At 42.2% G+C, this 11,234-nt stretch overlaps 1 long non-coding RNA gene across 1 annotated transcript; it reads right to left on the bottom strand.

Moving 5' to 3' along the window:
- Positions 1-2,637: 2,637 nt before the first annotated feature.
- LOC142944072 (uncharacterized) lies at positions 2,638-4,760 on the bottom strand. Its single transcript, XR_012952380.1, has 3 exons — positions 4,686-4,760; positions 4,261-4,292; positions 2,638-3,010 (listed from the first exon to the last, which is right to left on the bottom strand). It is a non-coding gene; the product is annotated as an uncharacterized LOC142944072 (long non-coding RNA).
- Positions 4,761-11,234: the final 6,474 nt, after the last annotated feature.

Here is an 11,234-nt window from a genome sequence, read left to right as displayed (position 1 = left end):
CTAACTATTTCACGATCTTTTCTTAAACATAACTACATATTTCACCATCTTTTCCTTAAACCTAGATCGCTCCGTTAGCGCTGTTAGCATAATTAGCTATGAGCCACCAACTCAGTCGTCGCCATGTTGAGAGCCATTGAGAGGCAATCAAAATGCTCCCAATCAAATTTGATTTATTTTTAAGTAAAAAAATCAAATGTGAAAATGCTTGTTCTCATTTGAACATTATAGTAAATTGAATATTTTTTGTGGATTTGGATAAAACAAGACATTTGATTAGATCTTGGAAATCTGAAATGTTGTGATTGGCATCTTAAATGGGCCGAATGATTGATTAGGTTTCAGCCTCAATGACAACGTAATGTTTAAAGTTGAGCTGGTGCATTGTTTAGCCTGTTAGCATGCTAATTAGCACTGAACACAAAGTACAGCTGACGTCATTATCGATCAGTAAATTGAAGGATTTCCTTCTCTTTTGAAGTAGTTGATGGGAAACCAGACAAGAGTTGACCAGTGGAAGCAGTTCTTCTTCTTCGGTCTTCTCGACTTCCTTCATATCCTGAACCGGTTGCGTCAGAGAAAGTAGGGCCGGAGCAGAGAGGCATTTAAAGGAGGACTCGTGTTATCTCATCTGGAAACGATGCGGCAGCATTCAACCCTCGTCCCGAGTCACAACTTGTCTTTTTCCCCTGAAGCCCTTGGGAAAGCTCAATGGAGGCTTGTTGGGCCTGCAGGCTTCAGTGTTTCCCACCGACGTCGTCTCCGTGTGTCAACAGATCGCCGTCTGACCAGTCGGTCACGTTTCCTCCTTTTAGTTTGTTCTAAACCGACAATTCTCTCCACTGGCAACTCTGAAGCACCCGAAACGTATCGATACACATTATTATTGATATAAATCTAAACCTTATTCTTGACATTTGACCCCGTAAAAAACACAGATATTTGCCTCTGAAGGAATCTGAAAAGATATTTTGTGTCAAAATCGTAAAAAATGACCATTTTATCCCCCTTTAGATATTTTTTTAGCAGATTTCTGAAATTTAAGATTAAAATCATATTAAAAAAGCAAAGTAACAGCAACGTTAAGTGTTTTAGCTGTTAAAAGGTTCCGGGGTCTCCTGGTCTCAACAGAACATTATATTGATGACATTTGACCAAAAGTTGAAGATTTATCTAAACTTTAATCTCTGCAGAGTCTCTCCGACCTCAATCTGAGCTCGTTTTAATCACAGACTATCACATTATGAGGCCTTTTAGTCTCACAGGCACAAACAGATATTCAATACAGATATGTTGCACCATAATTAAGTAGATCTCATTCACTGAGTTGAGAACTAAGAAAACTCGACTCTCTTCTGTAATCTGAATAAGATCTTTTCACTCAGTGGAGAGTGATTTAGTCTCTGTGACGTCTTTAATTGTCCTGACATTTTCGTCTATAATATTTTGGGGGATCTTGTGAAACAAACCTATAAAACATAGATCACCTCCCTGAGGGGAGACTTGATCAGTCTAATCAGAGCCATCATTAGCTGTGATGAGGCCTCCGCAGAATCACTGCGCAGCTGCTGTACAGAGGAGAGAATTAAAAAACACAGATAACCTGGATAATAGCACGTGCCGGAGGCTTGACTCATTTCCAAATGTTAACGAGGCCGTTTCACAGCTCCAGCACGCGCTGCAGTATGTTAATACCACTAATAAGCCTATCTCTGCGAGTCATCTCGGAAGGCAAAGATTTGAGCAGAATAAAGCTGCGGGGCCACATTTTAAATGAAGCATAACTATTTATGATTTTTACAAAGCTGACATAATTGCTTAAAGGGTAACTGAGGAGAGGTCTCGTACTTTGTTGTATTATGAAAGAGCAGATTTCACTGTTTGCATGTCAAAAAGGTTCCTGAGAGATGGGAGGAGCTCGTGCTCGCCTGTTAAGCAATTTTGCAGCTTTTTATTGGAGCTGTCAAGTCAGACAATCAGCAGATAATGCGGCCTTGTTTTTAAATTATAACACGTGTCAAGAGACGCACTGAAGGCACCGACAGATGCCACTTATCTCCGGCGGCCTCTGCAGTGTGACTGTATCATCGGAGGGGAAATATAACACGCTGATGTTTACATAAGAGAAGTATTAGTATCAGTCACAAATGTAATTCCTTTCACCTCTCCCTCTCGCGGAGGATCGACTCCCCAAAAACATACAATGATTTGTTAAAGCTAACAAAAAAAAAAAAAGAGCAGAAAAGCATCCTCGCTGATCTTCTGTCCATTTCTCAACATCGCTTCTTGTTTTTTTATTTTTATTTTTTTGGGTGGAAATCCTCTTAGAATGCAAAGTAAATAGATTACGATACAGTGAGGGATTAGGGCTCGCGCGGCGCTGTCAGATTAGTCGGTGAGCGCCGCGCGCCGACAGCTCTGACACGGACATGGCTGCTGTTCAGGAAAGGGGCTCCGCGCGACGCTTTAAAGACGCTGGTTGGCTCCTGTTCATGAATAAAACTGTGGCCCATAATCTTGGGCCGACACTCTCTCACACACACACACACACACACACACACACACACACACTCAGACTCAGACTCAGACGAACCTGCAACATTCAATATCAGAGGTGATGGAAGTATAATACAAGTCTTTTATTTTTTCAGGCTGATTAATGAAAAGGTTTAAAACGTTTTCAGGCGTAACCATTTCTCTTTCAAGGTTCATTTGGTGAAGACATCACTAAGACAGAAAATAACCTGAATTCACCTCCAAATGTCACAGTTCAGATCCTTTTTTTAAAAGTTAAAATTGTACAACTTACTAACAAAAGTGCTAATACAAAACTAATGTGTTTACGTAAAACACTCATGTATTGTATTCCTCTTTTATCAGATATCAGTCAACTGCTGTTCTGTACAAGCCTCTATCCAGGTATTATTACAGGTGAGTCCTCCGCATATAGTTGGTTTCTTCAAACCATTCCTAGATGAACGACATGAAGCAACCCGAGGTCTCCACCATCCTGAGAGAGAAAGAAAGAGAGAAAGAAAGAGTAAAGTTAGTTTTATAAATCTGAATTAACCGTGTTTACATATGAAGACAGCTGATTATCAGCACGTGTTCGGCTCTTGTGATCTGAACTTGTGCTTCACGGATCATTTTACCGTTAAGTGCACCGAGAACTCCGAATTCACCTGTTGATCTGAATCTGTACCGTGCTACTCTGTCCTTTTTATTCTACAGTCACACATCTGACCGACAGGAAAGACAGAATGTTAACATTAGGGTCCGATGTTTAAGTCTTGAAGCCTTATGCCCCATTCATTCTTTAAGTAAAATTAAATTTAGTACGAAGTTTAAAAAAAAGTCAGTATAGCATGTCGAACAAAGTCACGGTATAGCATGTCGAACAAAGTCACGGTATAGCATGTCGAACAAAGTCACGGTATAGCATGTCGAACAAAGTCACGGTATAGCATGTCGAACAAAGTCACGGTATAGCATGTTGTTTGACAAAAACATGATAGTTTTCCTCACATATTGTCTGCAGAGGACAGAAAGTGATAAAACTAGTCAAATTGTTTATGTTTGTCGTCGTTGTTTAGCTCCTTCATGTCCATTATTTCCACACACACTACCGACGATCCTCAAATACAACAATATGTTTCAGGTCATAGTGGTGATGGTGATGTACTTTACTACTTTATATTGAGAGTTGTTTCTGATTTTATGACCCACTCATGTCTGTAAATAAGGAGGACAAAATAATAGAAACACCCCTTGATATAATGTCGTACAGTCCAACACTAAAGTTCTTAATTAAATAAGAAAAGTACTTTTCATTTATCAAGTATTTAATTCACACAGCATTACACAAAGCTAGGCTTTACCATGTGGGTATTTCATATAAACTATGTATTAAACTACCAGAAAAACATGCTAAATTGTGATATATAGTGTTATCGAGATGTGAAATTAACAATATTATGATAGAAGATTAAAGCCGTTAAACACCATAGTAATAAACACCTAAAGGCGCTGTTATATTTGCTTATAACTACATTATAAATGTATATTTTGTGCTTAAAGACGAAGGAGGTGATGTAAAAGTAAAGTGTTAACATATACGTAATTTTGTGTGGCGCAATATTTTATTGTTGGGAACTACTGTACTGTAGTAGACTGACATTACACAACATACTATGTTATGATTCCATAATACTTTTCACAGCCTTGTGACTTTATAAATGAAGTTCTGGTCAATCGACTCACATTCCCGACGTCTCCGTCAGCGTCGCTGCTTCCTGCAGAACAAAATGAAAACGACAAGATGTTGAAGGATGTCAGACGTTTCCCGTCGCACACCAGCCGTGACACTTTAAACAAGTACGACAACCAAAACATTAGACATGCATAATCACACACACAGCAGCCCTGCAGCGCGCACGCACACACGCACACACACACGCACACACACACACACAGCTGAATGTCTGAACAGGTTACATGCTCACTCAGTAGGTCGGACGTGTCTCCTTTTTTTTTTTTTTAAACAACGGTTTACGTTCTTAACGAACATAAACCGTTGTCACTCACAGCGATCTCTCCCGCTCTGAGCCTTGTGTTAATGAGGTGATGATTGACATTAAAACCCCGGCGTGCCTCATACACATATTCTAAACGCTGATGCAGATTACCTTCCAATAGCCTACAGTCCGGATTATCAAATGACGGAGAGATTTTGATAGCGAGACAATTAGCTAATCACCCGGAAAAATGGAATTATTAAAAATGGAGAGAGAGCGGGAAGGAGGAGATGAGGAAGTGAAGAAGAGGAGGAGGAGATGAGGAAGTGAAGAAGAGGAGGTTTTTTCTAAATGACCAGTTAGTCGTGTCAGACGTGTGAGACTGAGGAGAGGAGGGCACTCGGTCTACGTTGAGAGTTTTAAAGACGTGGCCCTGAAACCGACGTGTTGAACGTGATGAGGTTTCATTTAACGGGCTGACTCTCACCCTCAGCTGTTGCTGATGACTCGTTGTTATTAAGAGCGATGTTGTTTAAAGTCATCAGGAAATAAAGTGTCGATGTTTCCGTAATTCAATGTAACGCTTTAAAGAGGGTGTGGTAGCAGCGGTTTGTCGTAAATTTGTCTCACAAAGATCAAAGTTTTTTCATTTTCAAACTTGTAGTTTTTAGACCCAACTGACTCAAGTGACATCACTCGAGGACATGTTTATCAGACTTCCCTCTGGAGCCACAAAAGGCTCGTAAACAAACTCACTAATCAACGTGACAGCTGATGTTTCAGCTCAATATTTATACTTCATGAACAAACATTTCTCTTGTTAATCAGATCTCAAGCTGCAACAGACAGACAGACAGACAGACAGACAGACAGACCTGTTTGTCTCAGCGTCCTGAACACGTCTGCGCTCACAGTCACATGACCGCTCTCTGCCTGTGGTCTCCTCTGATTGGCTCTCCCATCAGCACTGAGGAACAAAGAGTTAAAATACATCCATGAAACACAGCACAGAAATGTTGTCTAACTCTTTTGATCCACTAACTTTCCCTCAATCTACCTCCCTCAGTTTTTACTTCATTTCCTGCAATTTCTCAAAACCAAAGGAAAAAAAGAAGTTTCCCTTTAAGTAAAAGTGAAAGGTAAGCACGTCAGTCAAGACCCACAATGCATCATTTCCTCCACAGAAGTCCGCTGTTAGTGCCGCGTGTGAAACAAGAAGTCATCGTCAATGTATTTGTCTTGTAGCTACAGTACTTGAGCAGCGCCACTAACTAAGTATTCTTGTTGCCTAAACCTAACTCAGTTGTTTTCTGTGAAGACAGAACTTTATTTTGAAAAGACTGTATGCATGTAACGAGCAGGAGATGACACATGTTGCTGGACTTTAGTAAGAAAACGCATGAAACATGAGGCGTAACTGTTTCATAAGATACCAGGATAAGTTGTTTTAGGTAGTGTGAGGCATAATCCTCACCTCCACCTCCACCACCTGGTCTTTATCTATCGTACCTCGTACTTGTGATACGTTGGTGTAACATTAGTGCGTCTGTTTGGGCTTCAGGTCACATAAAATTAATTTAAAAGGCTCTTGAACAAGCATCGCATTAACTTCGGCCTCCGCTAAGCGAGAATAAAAAATGGCCTCCGTTCTCCTTCCTCCACTGACAGAGGAGTACGTGACGAGTGGGAGAGGCCAGCAGCCATCAGAGGAACGTTGGGATGCTTCCCAGATTCCCGTCTCTCTCTCTCTCTTCACTTCTCCGAGCACAGAGTCGGATGTGGGGGGGGGGGGGGGAGCCCCCCAAAAAACCCTCCATTGTGCCCCCCCCCTCTGCTCTTTTCTCAGCGAGCCAAACGGGAGAACGCCCGCGCTACAATGCCTCCCCGACTCCATCTCAGCTAAGCTGTCACTGGCTTCACATGAGAAACAATGAAACTTCATCGGAGACCAGATTAGAAAAAAAACAAAAAACGGAGGGGTTTCAATATGAAAAATTCTCTTTCTCTTCCTCTCTGTGGCTATTATCTTTTGGGAGGTTTGGGGGGGATCTGCTTTCTTAGCCTCTGTCAGCGGAGCAGGGGAAGACCTGGGGTAGTACGACCCGGCTTTTGGCTGCCAAATCGTCCTAAACCTCTTTACCACTCTGTTATTCCTCCCCTCGCTCCTTTTACTGTTTTTAAAAAGAGCTTAGGACGGAGCATCTCTCTCTCTCTCTCTCTCTCTCTCTCTCTCTCTGGACCAAGCTTGTTTAAATTGGCTGATAGGAAGGGATTTGGGATGGATGGAGGGGGCTTAGAGAAACGCAGAGTGGAGGTGGTGGGGGGGGGGGGGGGGGGGGGTTGCAGAGCAGAGAGTCATCAGTGTTACAGTCAAACAGCCATGAAAAGCCTGTGAGGATGAAAAGAACAAGAGTGCCTTTTTTATCTAATGCACACAAATCCCATATAAATACTCCAATATGTTAGTCGGGGTACGACAAGGAATGCCCTCCATCTCTTCCCTCCCACAACAATAGAGACGTGGATGGCTATATTTGTATGAATCTGTGTGTGTGTGTGTGTGTGTGTTTGTGTGTGTGTGAGTGAGTCGGGCCGGGACAAAGAGAGAGCAGCTTTCAGTGTGTCATTAGTCACGCTGTTTCAACACGTCATTCGTGTAGACGAGTGTATTAAACAATCACTCTGAAACAGTGAGTATTTGTCGGCACTTCGGAGAGACTGAACCGTGGTGGAAGAGATGGACTCCGGTGGCGTTCGTTTCTTTAAATGTTCAGCGTTGGGACGGCTGGAAAGCGTAAGACCCGGAACGGATGTGGCTCTGACATTTGAAATGTCGCAGCTGGGTCATTTGGCCACAGACGTTCTCATAGAATTCATATACAGACAATAGTGAACGGAGATGACAAGTAAAAGTGAAACAGCAAATCCTCTGCACACAAAGTCTGTCGTTCATTCATCTATCGCGCGTTTAAAGGCAGGGTCGGTTATCGTTACATCCTGACAGCAATCAATGGATCAAATGCTTTATGTTCATAATGATAATTACGGGGAGTGTCTTTGGAGGGAGGCCTGAAGCGCCGACTCTGCGACTTTCTCGCTATATTTAGCAACTTTTATAGCTCGCGCTGCTTTCATTGGAAAAGAGTTGGCACCACTGCGCTGGGTCCTTAGGTTGGAAAACCTTTCAAAATCTCACAAATTTACATTCATCACAAACACAAAGACTCCTGAAAAGTCTTTGCTGCCCGGTTCACCACATCAACTGAAAGAAGACGATGACAGGTCAACGCTAGTGGAAGTTACTGCTGGTTTAAAGAAATAGAGAAATGTAACAATAATAACAAAAACAGACACACAGATTGTAGCGAGCTTAAAGGAATACTTCACCCAAACAACCATTTACATTTCACTACTCACCGCGTGTTATTTTAATGCCTCCACGGTGAATCAGCAAATAGTAAACAAGAATTCAAGGTAACACAGGGTGAGTAGTTGATATACAAATGTTTGTGTGTGAAGTACTCATTTAAAACACACACACACACACACACAGTACATGTAACTCACTGTATTGTGGGAGTTTCTGGGTACGAAGGTCCTGATGCACTCTGGTTCCTCTCCGTCTGTCCGTCCCCGAGGCTGGAACCAAACAACACACCATTTCTGCCTCTCAGAGGATCTTCTAGGACACAGACACACACACATACATACACACACACACACACACACACACACACACACACACACACACACACACACACACACACACACACAGGATAAGGATGAGTGAAAGCAGTTTTCATTCACCTGAGAATAAAATGAAAGAACCACAGATTTTCTTTTTCTTATTCCACTATTTTCTAAAACTAAAATCAAAAACTTTAATAGTCGGTGAGGGAAACCTGAAGGACAGTAAACAAACACAACACACGAGTAAACAAACACGGGTCGAGTGATGATTTGAATCTCATGGTTATTTAATATTGTGTCGTATGTTTTTGTTTCTTTTACAATTTCTGATAAAAAATGAATCATAAATATTCGACTCTAATTCTACTTTTACCATTTGTCTTGTCCAAGTTTTAATCTTTTGTTGTAGTTCAGATAATTTAAGTCATTTGTGTATTTTATTGAATTTCTGCGACGTAGTGGATTCGATGGGCCTCATTCTCTGCAGTCTTATCCTAAATTTAAGTTGCCGTGCCAAAATAAGCTAAATAATGTAAATAAAACTCAAGCCGTGATGTTGGTGATATGAATTTTAATTCCAGATTGATTGAGATTATAAAATTTAGCTTGTTTTGTTTCTACTGTATTTTACAACATGTATTCCCCTCGGGGAGTTGAACCCTGGTCTCCGGCTCCGTGTTGATTAGTTTAGCCTTGATTTTTAATTATGCAGAACACCACCACCTGGGTATCGAGTGTGTGTGTGTACACACACGCCTCTACGTAGCATGTTCTGTTTTGTTTACCTGATAAAGATCCTTGAGATCAAAACGTTGGCTTGTTACATTTATTGGCACCTTATTTTGTCAGATTAATGTCTCGTATTTTATTCAGAAAACGTACAATAGATATATTATATGGTTTGCGTGAGTGTGTAGGCTTTCGCTAATTTGGACGTCACACGTCGACATTCATGTTTGTGGTGAAACATGTCACGCCGGTGAAGTTTCTGAATTGAGACGAGGAGTCAAACAGTAACGGAGGTTGTTGGATCGGAGCAACGGAGCTGAGAGAGAGAAAGAAAAACACACACAAACAAATGCTGCTTTTTCCTTCAACACACCGGAGCTAACAGGCTTTCACCATAACGAGAAAGGAGAAAGAGCGAGTAGGTGGAGAAGTGGATCTTCAGATAGAGCTCTTGTCTCTTTGTCCGTCGTTAAAGGGCCTGCAGTCACAGCAGCCTTTGTGAGGGGGAGACACGACGATCAGGCAAAAACAACTTGGCTTCTCCTGCTGGCAAAAAACGCTCCTCCAAAAAGAAAGAAGGGGATCGAGAGGAAGAGAAAGGACGCCTTCCCGCGCACTTGTTCGCCCGCTCTGCCTCTCACAACGCCGTATCTTTCCAAATCAACACACATGTCAGCCAGACAGCTATAAGCGATTTCCAACGCTGTTATGAAAAGAGAGCATTTCTAAGCTGAGATGTGTGTCCTCTATTGTTTGTTTATGTGTGTGTGTGTGTGTGTGTGTGTGTGTGTGTGTGTACAAGCAAAGGCTGGATCTCTGTTCATCGAGATTCACAATGGATGCACATGAATATGAGAAGAGGTGCATAGAAATGTGGAGTCTTCTCAGTCCAAGACATCCACCGAGAAGAACCACGAGATCTATTGATTCTGTTTTTGTGAATAATAGCATAAGATACGCTCTTCTTTCCAATGATTCTTCTTTCCAATGCAAATCAACTAGTTTCTATGATTTCCTTGAAGTGAGATAGAATGATCCGGGGTGGCGATGGCCTAGATGAGCTGTTTTTACTCCTGCGACCACAAACAATTTGACGTTTTTACTCGTGAGTTTTTGTACAAATCAAACGAGGATATAACGTGTTAATTATCGAGCTTTAAAGGTGCTGATAGGTGTGTTTTTACTAAACTTTTGGACAGAGCCAGGCTAGCTGTTTTCCCCTGTTTCCAGTCTTTATGCTAAGCTAAGTTAGCCGGTTGCTCACACACAGCTAGTTGTTTTTTTCTGTGCTACCAGGAAGTTATACCAGGTGTGAAACGGCGTCATATTAAACGGCTCATATGAAAAAGCAGCAGAGCTCCCGGTCCTGAGGACCAGAACTAAAACCCACTGATCTTGAGTTAAAGGAGAAGTTACCAACGCTGGAAACGTTTCTGGAGAGAGTTAGATGAGAAGACCGTCTCCAACGACTCTCGTGTCTGTAAACTGAAATATGAAGCCACAGCGAGCAGTGGCTAGCTTAGCTTAGCATAAAGACTGGAAACAGGGGGAAACAGCTAGCCTGGCTCTGTACAAGGCTAACAAAATCAGCACCTTTAAAAAGAAAAGTACCAAAACTGACCTGTAAAAACGACAATTCGCTGTTTGTGGTCGACCGTTTCACTTCGCTGACTGACTGGTTGGTTAAATCAGATGACGAACGAATTTGTCTCTTGCAACTACGACTGTCAAGTTGCCCTTGAGCAAGGCATTAAACCCCTGAACTGCTTCAACAGCACTGTCATCCATCCATGTATTCCTCCATCAATCCATCCTCTGCTAATTATCCTCATCTGGCAGCAGGTTAAGCAAAGACGCCCAAACTTCCACAGTCGTGTCCTCCAACTCTTCCTGGGGGACGACGGTCCAGATAATCCCTCCAGCGGGTGCTGGGTCTGCCCCCCCCCCCCCCCCCCCGCCCCTGGGTCTACTCCCAGTTGGACGTGCCTGGAATACCTCCACAGGAAAGTAACCCTCCTGATCAGACACCTGAATCTCCTCAACGGGCTCCTCTCAATGAGGAGGAGCAGGAGTCTGAACCGCTCACTCTCCCATCTAAGATTGTGCTTCTACAAAGATGCACAGAAATCAAAAACTGTCTATGCATCAATAAAAAGGTTTGGTTTCTCCAACTCCTGTCTGTAGGCAGCAACGAAACAGTGAAGAAAGAAAGAAACACGTCAACAGGATACAAGTATAAAAAGAAACACACGATTCAAACGACCTGTTTCAGCTTTAAAGCAGAGGATTGTCAACATTTGT

Source organism: Anarhichas minor, unplaced genomic scaffold (genome assembly GCF_050575085.1).
Source record: "Anarhichas minor isolate MPS153535 unplaced genomic scaffold, ASM5057508v1 ptg000182l, whole genome shotgun sequence".
Lineage (NCBI taxonomy): Eukaryota > Metazoa > Chordata > Actinopteri > Perciformes > Anarhichadidae > Anarhichas > Anarhichas minor.
The sequence above is the reverse complement of the archived record's forward strand: the minus strand, read 5'-3'. Positions and strand labels throughout refer to the sequence as shown.